The sequence below is a fragment of the Neovison vison genome, chromosome 5 (assembly GCF_020171115.1).
Source record: "Neovison vison isolate M4711 chromosome 5, ASM_NN_V1, whole genome shotgun sequence".
Lineage (NCBI taxonomy): Eukaryota > Metazoa > Chordata > Mammalia > Carnivora > Mustelidae > Neogale > Neogale vison.
In genome coordinates this window covers 90,809,308-90,821,688 of record NC_058095.1, presented here as the reverse complement: position 1 = coordinate 90,821,688, position 12,381 = coordinate 90,809,308, and the positions used below count along the sequence as shown (strand labels likewise).

Sequence of the window (12,381 nt, the reverse complement as noted above, 5' to 3'; positions counted from 1 at the left end):
CCTGGTTTTTAAATATAAGCAAATGTACATGTCTGTGGATATGTTTGACATTACCCTTAAAAAAACACAAAACTTATTTTTAGAGAGAAAGTGTGTGTGCAAGTTGGGGTTGGGTAGGGCAGTGGGAGAGAATCTCCAGCAGATTCTCTGCTGGGCACAGAACCTGAATTGGGGCTCGATCCCACAGCCTGATACCATGATGAGATCAGCTCATGAGCAGAAACCAAGAGTCTGGTGCTTAACTGTCAGAGCCACACAGGTACCTTGACACTGCCCCTTAAAACAGTCTCCTCTGCCTAGGCTTCTTAGGTTAGTGGGTATGTGACCTCACTGCACGGTAGTGCTGTGAGAATTGTCCGCTTCCCTCTTCTTACACTTTCAGTCTCCCCAAGTCCTCATCAATCAGCTTTGGGTGTTTTGTCAGCTGGCTTTGGGAACCAGTGTCTGTTAGTGGGAAGGGAAAAGGAAGACAATGAATGTTGATCAAATTGTTTGTCATTTTCTCATAAGGTAGGATTATTTTCCCCCTTTATTAAAGAGGAGGAGGTTAAAGTTCAGTAGGCTGTAGTTACACATGACTGGTAAGAAGTTGGTTCATGGGAGGATTTAATGCACCTGAAGTCTGTTTGTAATATATCAAGAGTGATGTGCAGGTATCTCAGCATGTCAGTGGTGGTTGTGCTAGCATACTGAAAAGTTGCTGTTGCTGTTTTTAAGATTTTTATTTATTCATTTACTTGAGAGAGAACACAGTGCGGGGGGATGGATGGTGGGAGCAGAGGGAGAAACAGACTCCCCGCTTGGCAGAGAGCCTAATGTGAGGCTTGATCCCAGGACCCCAGGATCATGTCCTGAGCAGAAGGCAGACACTTAACCGACTGAGCCACCCAGGTGCCCTTGAAAATTTTTAATCTAACATTTCAGACGATCTCATTTTATTTTGCTTTTTATTATTAATATTTTTTAGATTTTTTAATTTATTCATTGGAGAGAGAGCAAACATGAGTGGTGGGTGGCGGGGGAGAGTTGCAGGGATGGTCAGGAGGAGAGGAAGGAGCACACTCCCCACTGAGCAGGGAAGCCTGATGCAGGGCTCAGTGCTAGAACCCTGGGATCATGAACTGAGCCGAAGGCAGACGCTTAACCAACTGAGCCACCCAGGGACCCCTTGTTTTTATTTTTTGAAGGCACTTAAGAATCAGATAGAAAACCTCACTTTTGTGTTTTTTCAAAAGGATATTTGAGAGTTATATTTTAAAATGTATAATATATGAAATGCTTAATATCTAAAATGTAACAATGGGAATTGAAAACAGAATTATAAAGAAGTCTAAGCCTTTTAAGTTCTCTTACTGTTTAAACTGTATAGTTTTTTAAATTAGTCTTCATGAAGGCCAAATTTATTGCATATATTTTCCTTCAGTTTTAACCTGAAACCAATGCCTGGAGCATCCGTTTAATGTTCAAATGGCAGATTAGCAGTCAGACTAATTATTTCTACTCTCAGATACCTTTGAATTTATAAGGACCATAAATTCCCTATCTTCTCTCTGTTTTCTTAACTATACATGGAAATTCGTTCTCTTGAAAATGTGTTGCCCCATATTTAACAAGATTTTTTTTTGTTTTTCCTATTCTAGTTTGGGAATACCTGCTACTGTAATTCAGTTCTTCAAGCACTTTATTTTTGTCGTCCATTTTGGGAAAACGTTCTAGCATACAAGAGCCAACCTAGGAAAAAGGAGAACCTTCTTACCTGCCTAGCAGACCTCTTCCATAGCATAGCCACTCAGAAGAAGAAGGTTGGGGTGATTCCTCCTAAGAAGTTCATAACAAGATTACGGAAGGAAAATGGTAATTCTTCTACTTCTGAATGTATTCTTACATACCAGAAAGGGTAAATAATAGCACACTACAGTTCAGCAGGCACTGACTGAGCATCTTCTAAGACTGAAAGTATGTTAGCCATGGAAAAGCAAAGCTGACGTTTCTGTCTTGAAGGAAGTGCTAGTTCAGTGAGGGAGGTAATCACACAGTAATTAATATGAGGTATGATTAATGTTGGAAGTATGTTCTACAAAGATTACATTCTGTATGCCAGGAAATGAGAAATGATAAATTTTTTATTTTGTTTTACTTTTATTTTTATTTATTTTTGCCTGCTTGGCTCTTGTATGGAGAATAAAGTTGGGTCTTCCTCCCATTATCTGTTGTTTTTGTAGTCTCATGTCTGTTTCATGTCTCTTTCATGTCTGTTAACCCGTTGGATCTTTACACTACCCTGATTTAGAGAGCATGTGATCTCTCCCACTTTAGCCATGCAAAGAATAGAGGCTAAAAAGCTTTCCAGAAACTTTTTGGCTTAGGGTAGGTGTAGGTGGTTTTAACTCCACTCACCCCCTTTTAAAAATAGTTACTGATTAAGCCTGTCTTCTCTTTTCTCTCTTCAATGTTTTTCTTTTAGATTTGTATAATGTTCACAGCAGGCTCAGAAGTCAGATGTTATTACCTCATTTAATATGAAATAGTGAGTCCTCAGCAGAGTTAAAATGACTTACAAGGGTCCCACACATGTTTCTGACATCTAAGTCCCATTATCTTTCTGCTGTGTTATGTTACCTCAGAAAATTCAACTAGGATTTATTTATTTATTTAAATTTGCATCAGTTTATTTTTTTAAGATTTTATGTATTTATTTGACAGACAGAGATCACAGGTAGGCAGGAGAGGCAGGCAGAGAGAGGAGGAAACAGGCTCCCTGCCAAACAGAGAGCCTGATGCAGGACTCGATCCCAGGACCCTGGGATCACGACCTGAGCTGAAGGTAGAGGCTTTAACCCACTGAGCCACCCCGGCACCCCTCAAGCAGGATTTAAATCACATGTAGAATTCTGGGTTTTGTTTGATGTAGCCAGTTTAATCATTGTGGAAATAAAATTGAGTGGTATTTTTAGTTTGATATATTAACAAAAGATGCCCACAGAAATAAGATTTGAGACGTCTTTAAGATTGGTTACCAAACACACCATTGAATAATGCTGTCCTTAACTGCGCGGACACTGTTCATTATCCAATGAATTGAGAGAAGCCTGGGTCATATCCAGTTTCCTGAAATGTCAGAAGACACTGAGATAACATGGCAATAGGCTATTATTCTTGAATCTGATTCACCTGTTAAACGATTTTATTCATTTCCTCTGTAAACAGATACAAAGCAGTTGATCATTCATTCACAAAACCAAATCTTTTTGTGTTTTCCCTATGAAAGCCAAACATCTCTCTTAAGTTAGAAATCTGTGTAGTATCTTCTGTTTTTAAGAACACCAAATACAGCTCTGTTAGAGTTTGGCTGAGTGATTCAAGTCCCTTAAGTCGTTTTGTCTGTATTGGTATGAAACTTCAGGGATTTTGTCTTGGTAGAAAATTCATGTACATGGTACTTGAACGTGCCATCTTTCTCGGTGATTTTGTTAGTACTTTAGAAATGGTCAGCATCAGAAACATGAAACACAGAATACACAGTATTTTCTTTTTCAGTGAATAGTGCATTTTTCCTGACCTTACTATTATTATTTTTTTAAGACTGGTTTATTTGAGGGCAGGGAGGGGCGGAGAAAGAGAGAGAATTTCAAGTAGAATTCCTTCTGAACATGGAGCTGGGCGCAGGGCTCAGAAACAGAGCCTGGTCTCACACCCTGAGATCACGACCTGAGCCAAGATCAAGGGTTGGATGCTTAACCAGCTGAGCCACCAGGAGCCCCTTGACCCTATTCTTTTTTTTTTTCCAATTTATTTATTTTCAGAAAAACAGTATTCATTATTTTTTCACCACACCCAGTGTTCCATGCAAGCTGTGCCCTCTATAATACCCACCACCTGGTACCCCAACCTCCCACCCCCCCGCCACTTCAAACCCCTCAGATTGTTTTTCAGAGTCCATAGTCTCTCATGGTTCATCTCCCCTTCCAAGTTACCCAAAAGCACATACCCTCCCCAATGTCCATAACCCTACCCCCCTTCTCCCAACCCCCCTCCCCCCAGCAACCCACAGTTTGTTTCGTGAGATTAAGAGTCACTTATGGTTTGTCTCCCTCCCTATCCCATCTTGTTTCATAGATTCTTCTCCTACCCACTTAAGCCCCCATGTTGCATCACCACTCCCTCATATCAGGGAGCTCATATGGTAGTTGTCTTTCTCCGCTTGACTTATTTCGCTAAGCATGATACACTCTAGTTCCATCCATGTTGTCGCAAATGGCAAGATTTCGTTTCTTTGGATGGCTGCATAGTATTCCATTGTGTATATATACCACATCTTCTTGATCCATTCATCTGTTGATGGACATCTAGGTTCTTTCCATAGTTTGGCTATTGTGGACATTGTTGCTATAAACATTCGGGTGCACGTGCCCCTTTGGATCACTACGTTTGTATCTTTAGGGTAAATTCCCAGTAGTGCAATTGCTGGGTCATAGGGCAGTTCTATTTTCAACATTTTGAGGAACCTCCATGCTGTTTTCCAGAGTGGTTGCACCACCTTGCATTCCCACCAACAGTGTAGGAGGGTTCCCCTTTCTCCGCATCCTCGCCAGCATCTGTCATTTCCTGACTTGTTGATTTTAGCCATTCTGACTGGTGTGAGGTGATATCTCATTGTGGTTTTGATTTGTATTTCCCTGATGCCGAGTGATATGGAGCACTTTTTCATGTGTCTGTTGGCCATCTGGATGTCTTCTTTGCAGAAACGTCTGTTCATGTCCTCTGCCCATAACTTGATTGGATTATTTGTTCTTTGGGTGTTGAGTTTGTTAAGTTCTTTATAGATTTTGGACACTAGTCCTTTATCTGATATGTCGTTTGCAAATATCTTCTCCCATTCTGTCAGTTGTCTTTTGGTTTTGTTAACTGTTTCCTTTGCTGTGCAAAAGCTTTTGATCTTGATGAAATCCCAAAAGTTCATTTTTGCCCTTGCTTCCCTTGCCTTTGGCGATGTTCCTAGGAAGATGTTGCTGCGGCTGAGGTCGAAGAGGTTGCTGCCTGTGTTCTCCTCAAGGATTTTGATAGATTCCTTTCTCACATTGAGGTCCTTAATCCATTTTGAATCTATTTTTGTGTGTGGTGTAAGGAAATGGTCCAATTTCATTTTTCTGCACGTGGCTGTCCAATTTTCCCAACACCATTTATTAAAGAGGCTGTCTTTTTTCCATTGGACATTCTTTCCTGCTTTGTCGAAGATTAGTTGACCATAGAGTTGAGGGTCTATTTCTGGGCTCTCTATTCTGTTCCATTGGTCTATGTGTCTGTTTTTGTGCCAGTACCATGCTGTCTTGATGATGACAGCTTTGTAATAAAGCTTGAGGTCCGAAATTGTGATGCCACCAACTTTGGCTTTGTTTTTCTATATCCCTTTGGCTATTCGAGGTCTTTTCTGGTTCCATATAAATTTTAAAATTATTTGTTCCATTTCTTTGAAAAAGATGGATGGTACTTTGATAGGAATTGCATTAAATGTGTAGATTGCTTTAGGTAGCATAGACATTTTCACAATATTTATTCTTCCAATTCAGGAGCATGGAACATTTTTCCATTTCTTTGTGTCTTCCTCAATTTCTTTCATGAGTACTTTATAGTTTTCTGAGTATAGATTCTGTGCCTCTTTGGTTAGGTTTATTCCTAGGTATTTTATGGTTTGGGGTGCAATTGTAAATGGGATTGACTCCTTAATTTCTCTTTCTTCTGTCTTGTTGTTGGTGTAGAGAAATGCAACTGATTTCTGTGCATTGATCTTATATCCTGACACTTTACTGAATTCCTGTATAAGTTCTAGCAGTTTTGGAGTGGAGTCTTTTGGGTTTTCCACATAGAGTATCATATCATCCGCGAAGAGTGATAATTTGACTTCTTCTTTGCCGATTTGGATGCCTTTAATTTCCTTTTGTTGTCTGATTGCAGAGGCTAGGACTTCTAGTACTATGTTGAATAGCAGTGGTGACAATGGACGTCCCTGCCGTGTTCCTGACCTTAGTGGAAAAGCTTTCAGTTTTTCTCCATTGAGAATGATATTTGCAATGGGTTTTTCATAGATGGCTTTGATGATATTGAGGTATGTGCCCTCTATCCCTACACTTTGAAGGGTTTTGATCAGGAAGGGATGCTGTACTTTGTCAAATGCTTTTTCAGCATCTATTGAGAGTATCATATGGTTCTTGTTCTTTCTTTTATTGATGTGTTGTATCACATTGACTGATTTGCGGATGTTGAACCAACCTTGCAGCCCTGGGATAAATCCCACTTGGTCGTGGTGAATAATCCTTTTAATGTACTGTTGAATCCTATTGGCTAGTATTTTGGTGAGAATTTTTGCATCTGTGTTCATCAAGGATATTGGTCTATAGCTCTCTTTTTGGATGGGATCCTTGTCTGGTTTTGGGATCAAGGTGATGCTGGCCTCATAAAATGAGTTTGGGAGTTTTCCTTCCATTTCTATTTTTTGGAACAGTTTCAGGAGAATAGGAATTAGTTCTTCTTTAAATGTTTGGTAGAATTCCCCCGGGAAGCCATCTGGCCCTGGGCTTTTGTTTGTTTGGAGATTTTTAATGACTGTTTCAATCTCCTTACTGGTTATGGGTCTGTTCAGGCTTTCTATTTCTTCCTGGTTCAATTTTGGTAGTTTATATGTTTCTAGGAATGCATCCATTTCTTCCAGATTGTCAAATTTGTTGGCGTAGAGTTGCTCATAGTATGTTCTTATAATAGTTTGTATTTCTTTGGTGTTAGTTGTGATCTCTCCTCTTTCGTTCATGATTTTATTTATTTGGGTCCTTTCTCTTTTCTTTTTGATAAGTCTGGCCAAGGGTTTATCAATTTTATTAATTCTTTCAAAGAACCAGCTCCTAGTTTGGTTGATTTGTTCTATTGTTTTTTTGGTTTCTATTTCATTGATTTCTGCTCTGATCTTTATGATTTCTCTTCTCCTGCTGGGCTTAGGGTTTCTTTCTTGTTCTTTCTCCAGCTCCTTTAGGTGTAGGGTTAGGTTGTGTACCTGAGACCTTTCTTGTTTCTTGAGAAAAGCTTGTACCGCTATATATTTTCCTCTCAGGACTGCCTTTGTTGTGTCCCACAGATTTTGAACCGTTGTATTTTCATTATCATTTGTTTCCATGATTTTTTTCAATTCTTCTTTAATTTCCCGGTTGACCCATTCATTCCTTAGAAGGATGCTGTTTAGTCTCCATGTATTTGTGTTCTTTCCAAACTTCCTCTTGTGGTTGAGTTCTAGCTTCAGAGCATTGTGGTCTGAAAATATGCAGGGAATGATCCCAATCTTTTGATACCGGTTGAGTCCTGATTTAGGACCGAGGATGTGATCTATTCTGGAGAATGTTCCATGTGCACTAGAGAAGAATGTGTATTCTGTTGCTTTGGGATGAAATGTTCTGAATATATCTGTGATGTCCATCTCATCCAGTGTATCATTTAAGGCCTTTATTTCCCTGTTGATCTTTTGCTTGGATGATCTGTCCATTTCAGTGAGGGGAGTGTTAAAGTCCCCTACTATTATTGTATTATTGTTGATGTGTTTCTTTGATTTTGTTATTAATTGGTTTATATAGTTGGCTGCGCCCACGTTGGGGGCATAGATATTTAAAATTGTTAGATCTTCTTGTTGGACAGACCCTTTGAGTATGATATAGTGTCCTTCCTCATCTCATATTATAGTCTTTGGCTTAAAATCTAATTGATCTGATATAAGGATTGCCACTCCTGCTTTTTTCTGATGTCCATTAGCATGGTAAATTCTTTTCCACCCCCTCACTTTAAGTCTGGAGGTGTCTTCGTGTTTAAAATGAGTTTCTTGGAGGCAACATATAGATGAGTTTTGTTTTTTTATCCATTCTGATACCCTGTGTCTTTTGATTGGGGCATTTAGCCCATTAACATTCAGGGTAACTATTGAGAGATATGATTTTAGTGCCATTGTATTGCCTGTAAGGTGACTGTTACTGTATATTGTCTCTGTTCCTTTCTGATCTACCACTTGTAGGCTCTCTCTTTGCTTAGAGGACTCCTTTCAGTATTTCCTGTAGAGCTGGTTTGGTGTTTGCAAATTCTTTCAGTTTTTGTTTGTCCTGGAAGCTTTTAATCTCTCCTTCTATTTTCAATGATAGCCTAGCTGGATATAGTATTCTTGGCTGCATGTTTTTCTCGTTTAGTGCTCTGAAAATGTCATGCCAGCTCTTTCTGGCCTGCCAGGTCTCTGTGGATAAGTCAGCTGCCAATCGAATACTTTTACCATTGTATGTTACAGACTTCTTTTCCCGGGCTGCTTTCAGGATTTTCTCTTTGTCACTAAGGCTTGTAAATTTTACTATTAGGTGACGGGGTGTGGGCCTATTCTTATTGATTTTGAGGGGCGTTCTCTGAACCTCCTGAATTTTGATGCTCGTTCCCTTTGCCATATTGGGGAAATTCTCCCCAATAATTCTCTCCGGTATACCTTCTGCTCCCCTCTCTCTTTCTTCTTCTTCTGAAATCCCAATTATTCTAATGTTGTTTCGTCTTATGGTGTCACTTATCTCTCGAATTCTCCCCTCATGGTCCAGTAGCTGTTTGTCCCTCTTTTGCTCAGCTTCTTTATTCTCTGTCATTTGGTCTTCTATATCGCTAATTCTTTCTTCTGCCTCATTTATCCGTGCAGTGAGAGCCTCCATTTTTGATTGAACTTCATTAATAGCTTTTTTGATTTCAACTTGGTTAGATTTTAGTTCTTTTATTTCTCCAGAAAGGGCTTTTACATCTCTGGAGAGGGTTTCTCTAATATCTTCCATGCCTTTTTCAAGCCCAGCTATAACCTTGAGAATTGTCATTTTGAACTCTAGATCTGACATATTACCAATGTCTGTATTGATTAGGTCCCTAGCCTTCGGTACTGCCTCTTGTTCTTTTTTTTGTTGTGAATTTTTCCGCCTTGTCATTTTGTCCAGCTAAGAGTATATGAAGGAGCAAGTAAAATACTAAAAGGGTGGCAACAATCCCAGGAAAATATGCTTTAACCAAATCAGAAGAGATCCCAAATCATGCGGGGGGATTTCTCCCCCCTCACCATTGGGTGAGGGATCTCCTCTGATTGGGATCTCCTTTGATTGGGATCTCCCAATCTCTTCTGATTGGGATCTCCCAATCTCTTCTGATTGGGATCTCTTCTGATTTGGGGATAAAAAGAGGTTCAAAAAGAAAGAAAGATAAAAAGAAAAAAAGAATTAAAAAAAAGATTGAATTAAAAATTCAATCAAGAATTTAAAAAAGAATTAAGAAAAATAAAGATTGAAGAGATTAGGATCTCTTCTGATTTGGGGATAAAAAGAGGTTCAAAAAGAAAGAAAGAAAAAAAAGGAAAAAAAGAATTAAAAAAAAGAGATTGAATTAAAAATTCAATCAAGAATTTAAAAAAGAATTAAGAAAAAAAGATTGAAGAGATTAGGACCTCTTCTGATTTGGGGATAAAAAGAGGTTCAAAAAGAAAGAAAGAAAAAAAAAGAATTAAAAAAAAGAAAATGAATAAAGAAAAGTATAAAAAAGAAAAAATATATATATTAGATAATCTAGTTAAAAAACGTTAAAAAAAGGGTAAAAGTTATAAAAAAATTTTAGCAGAAGAAGAGAAAAAAAAATGAAAAAGAAAAAAATTAAATTAACTGCAAGACTAAAAAATCACAGGCAGAAAGCCAGGAGTTCCGTGTTTTGTTTTCTCCTCCTTTGGAATTCGGCTGCTCTCTCCTTGGTATTGAAACTGCACTCCTTGGTAGGTGAACTTGGTCTTGCCTGGATTTCTTGTTGATCTTCTTGGGGAGGGGCCTGGTGTAGTGATTCTCAAGCGTCTTTGCCCCAGGTGGAATTATACCGCCCTTACCAGGGGCCGGGCTGAGTGATCTGCTCGGCTTTGCTTTCAGGAGCTTTTGTTCCCTGAGCGCTTTCCGTAGAGTTCCGGAGGACGGGAATACAAATGGCGGCCTCCTGGTCTCTGGCCCGGAGGAGCCGAGAGCCCAGGGCCCCGCTTCCCTGTGCGCCCTCAGCGAACAGCTCCTAGTAACTCGCGTCTGCCTAACCTCCGGCCGCGCTCCGAGCTCACCAAGCTTGCGACCGGTTCAAGGCAACTCCGAGCTGCGAGCTTACTGTCGGCTCTGTCTCTGCAGCCGGCTTTCCCGTTCCAATAACCGCAAGCTCTGTGACACTCAGACACCCCCGATCCTTCTGTGACCCCGCGGGACCTGAGGTCACGCCGACCCCGTGTGGGCTTCGCCCCGGTTTAGCCTCCGGAGAGATGTCCCTCAGCGGAACAGACTTTTAAAAGTCCTGATTTTGTGCTCCCTTGCTCCGCCGCTTGCCGGGAGCCGGCCCCTCCCCCCGGGGTCTATCTTCCCGTCGCTTTGGATTCACTTCTCCGCCAGTCCTACCTTTCAGAAAGTGGTTGTTTTTCTGTTTCTAGAATTGCTGTTCTTCTTCTCTTCGATCTGCCGATGGATTTGCAGGTGTTTGCAATCTTTAGATAAGCTCTCTAGCTGATCTCCTGCTAGCTGAGGTAGTCTCAGCTTGCTACTTCTCCGCCATCTTGACTCCTCCCTCCTCTTTTTTTTTTTTAATAAGATTTTATTTATTTATTTGACAGAGGTCACAAGTAGGCAGAGACCCAGGCAGAGAGAGAGGAGGAAGCAGGCTCCCCACTGAGTAGAGAGCCTGGTGCAGGGCTTGATCCCAGGACCCTGGGATCATAACCTGAGCTGAAGGCAGAGGCTTTAACGCACAGAGCCACACAGGTGCCCCGACCCTATTCTTTAATCTATTGTATGTGCTCTTAGTTTGGGCTGCTGTAACGAAAGTACCATAGCCTGGGTGCCTTAAACAAGAGACACATGTTTCTTGCAGTTCTGGAGGCTGAGACATTCCGGAGTAACATGTCGGCAGCTTCAGGGTGTGCTGCGGGCTGTCTTCCTGGTTTACACATGGCTGCCTTCTTGCCGTGCCCTGCATGGTGAAGAGAGAGAAGCAAACTCGCTCATGTCTCTTCCTAAAAGGACACTAATCCCAGTCTTAAAAACCTAAAGGTCCTCCCAAGGCCCCACTTCCAAAGAGCAGCACATTGGGGGTTAGGGTTTCAACATGGGACTTTTGGGAGGAGGTACATGCCTATGGTCCTGAAGTGAGCTGTGGCTTTTTAAATTTACAGTAAGTCACGCTGCACACAGAGCTCAAGTTACTGTGTTTTGAAAGTTGCGTCTCTGTGGCTTTATACGTTTGTTTGTCAAAGCTGGAATGTTTTTGCTGTGTTTATTTTTTTTTAATAATTCAGTATTTTCTGAAAATTTTTTAAATGTTTAAGCAGAGTACATTGTACAGTAGACTTCTTTTGTTTGATGAAATTGATTACAGGGTGAATATTCCAAACTTATCCTCTCATAGTTTTGTTTCATTTTTCTATACCTCAGAAACAATATTTAATGGAAAAGCATGTTTATTATTTGATGTTGCTGGCATTTGTATGAAGTACAGTTTTGCCTTTTGATTCTTTTCCTGGCAACTTTGTAGAGGAGAGCATACAAGTTAAAGAGCATTTAGTGGACTATCCATTGCTTAACTCTCCTTCTGACCTTATGTTTGCTGGGGTTTTTTGTTTTGTTTGTTTGTTTGTGTTTAAATCTCTGGCACAAATGGATGTTGCCCATTTCAGAATTTCCACTAACTTTTGACTGTTGGATTGTTGTTCTTAAACCAGTTTTCTTCCATGGTATGCTGTAAATAAACATGTCATGTTTTGTACTTGCAGTCGATATTAGCTCCATATTATGTTAACCGCTGATACTTTATATAGCTAATCATTTTGATATTACTTGGGAAGAAACTGTTTTAGTTTCAGAAATGGATTTTTGCTTTCAAAATTTTAATTCATGTTCCCTATCCATAGCATATAAGAACTGTAGCATAGAACTTTTACAGTGTGATAAGACTTGCTCCATAAATGTGTTCTCCTTCATGATGGGAAACTAGCTGAAAGTTTGAATTGATTAACTATTATATATTTAGCTTCTGTTGACAGCCAGAAACTAGTGGACAGGACCAATAGTCATGTAATTTAATGTGTTATCTCCATGAAAAAAAAAAACATGGAAAGGGAGTTGATCACTTATGTTAGTTCAGAGGGTTGAAGTGAGAAGCCATTGGAAAATCCGAGGCAAACTCATTCCAAGTGGATAGAATCGAAATTACAGTTGCCCTGAGTGCTTGAAGGATGACAAGAATATTCATGTGGCTGGAGTGGAGTAAGAGCAAAAAGGCAAGGGCCTAGAACTTGGGCTTTCATTTGAAAGCCATGGCGAGCCATTAGCG

At 40.1% G+C, this 12,381-nt stretch overlaps 1 protein-coding gene across 1 annotated transcript in view; it reads left to right on the top strand.

Moving 5' to 3' along the window:
* The first annotated feature begins 1,773 nt into the window (after nucleotides 1-1,773).
* The window catches only part of LOC122906968 (ubiquitin carboxyl-terminal hydrolase 12-like), a 233,103-nt gene continuing 222,495 nt past the window's right edge, over nucleotides 1,774-12,381 (top strand). Inside the window, exon 1 of the mRNA XM_044249495.1 lies at nucleotides 1,774-1,854. The gene's annotated coding sequence lies outside the window, so the exon portion shown is untranslated. The remainder of the gene's footprint in view (nucleotides 1,855-12,381) is intronic.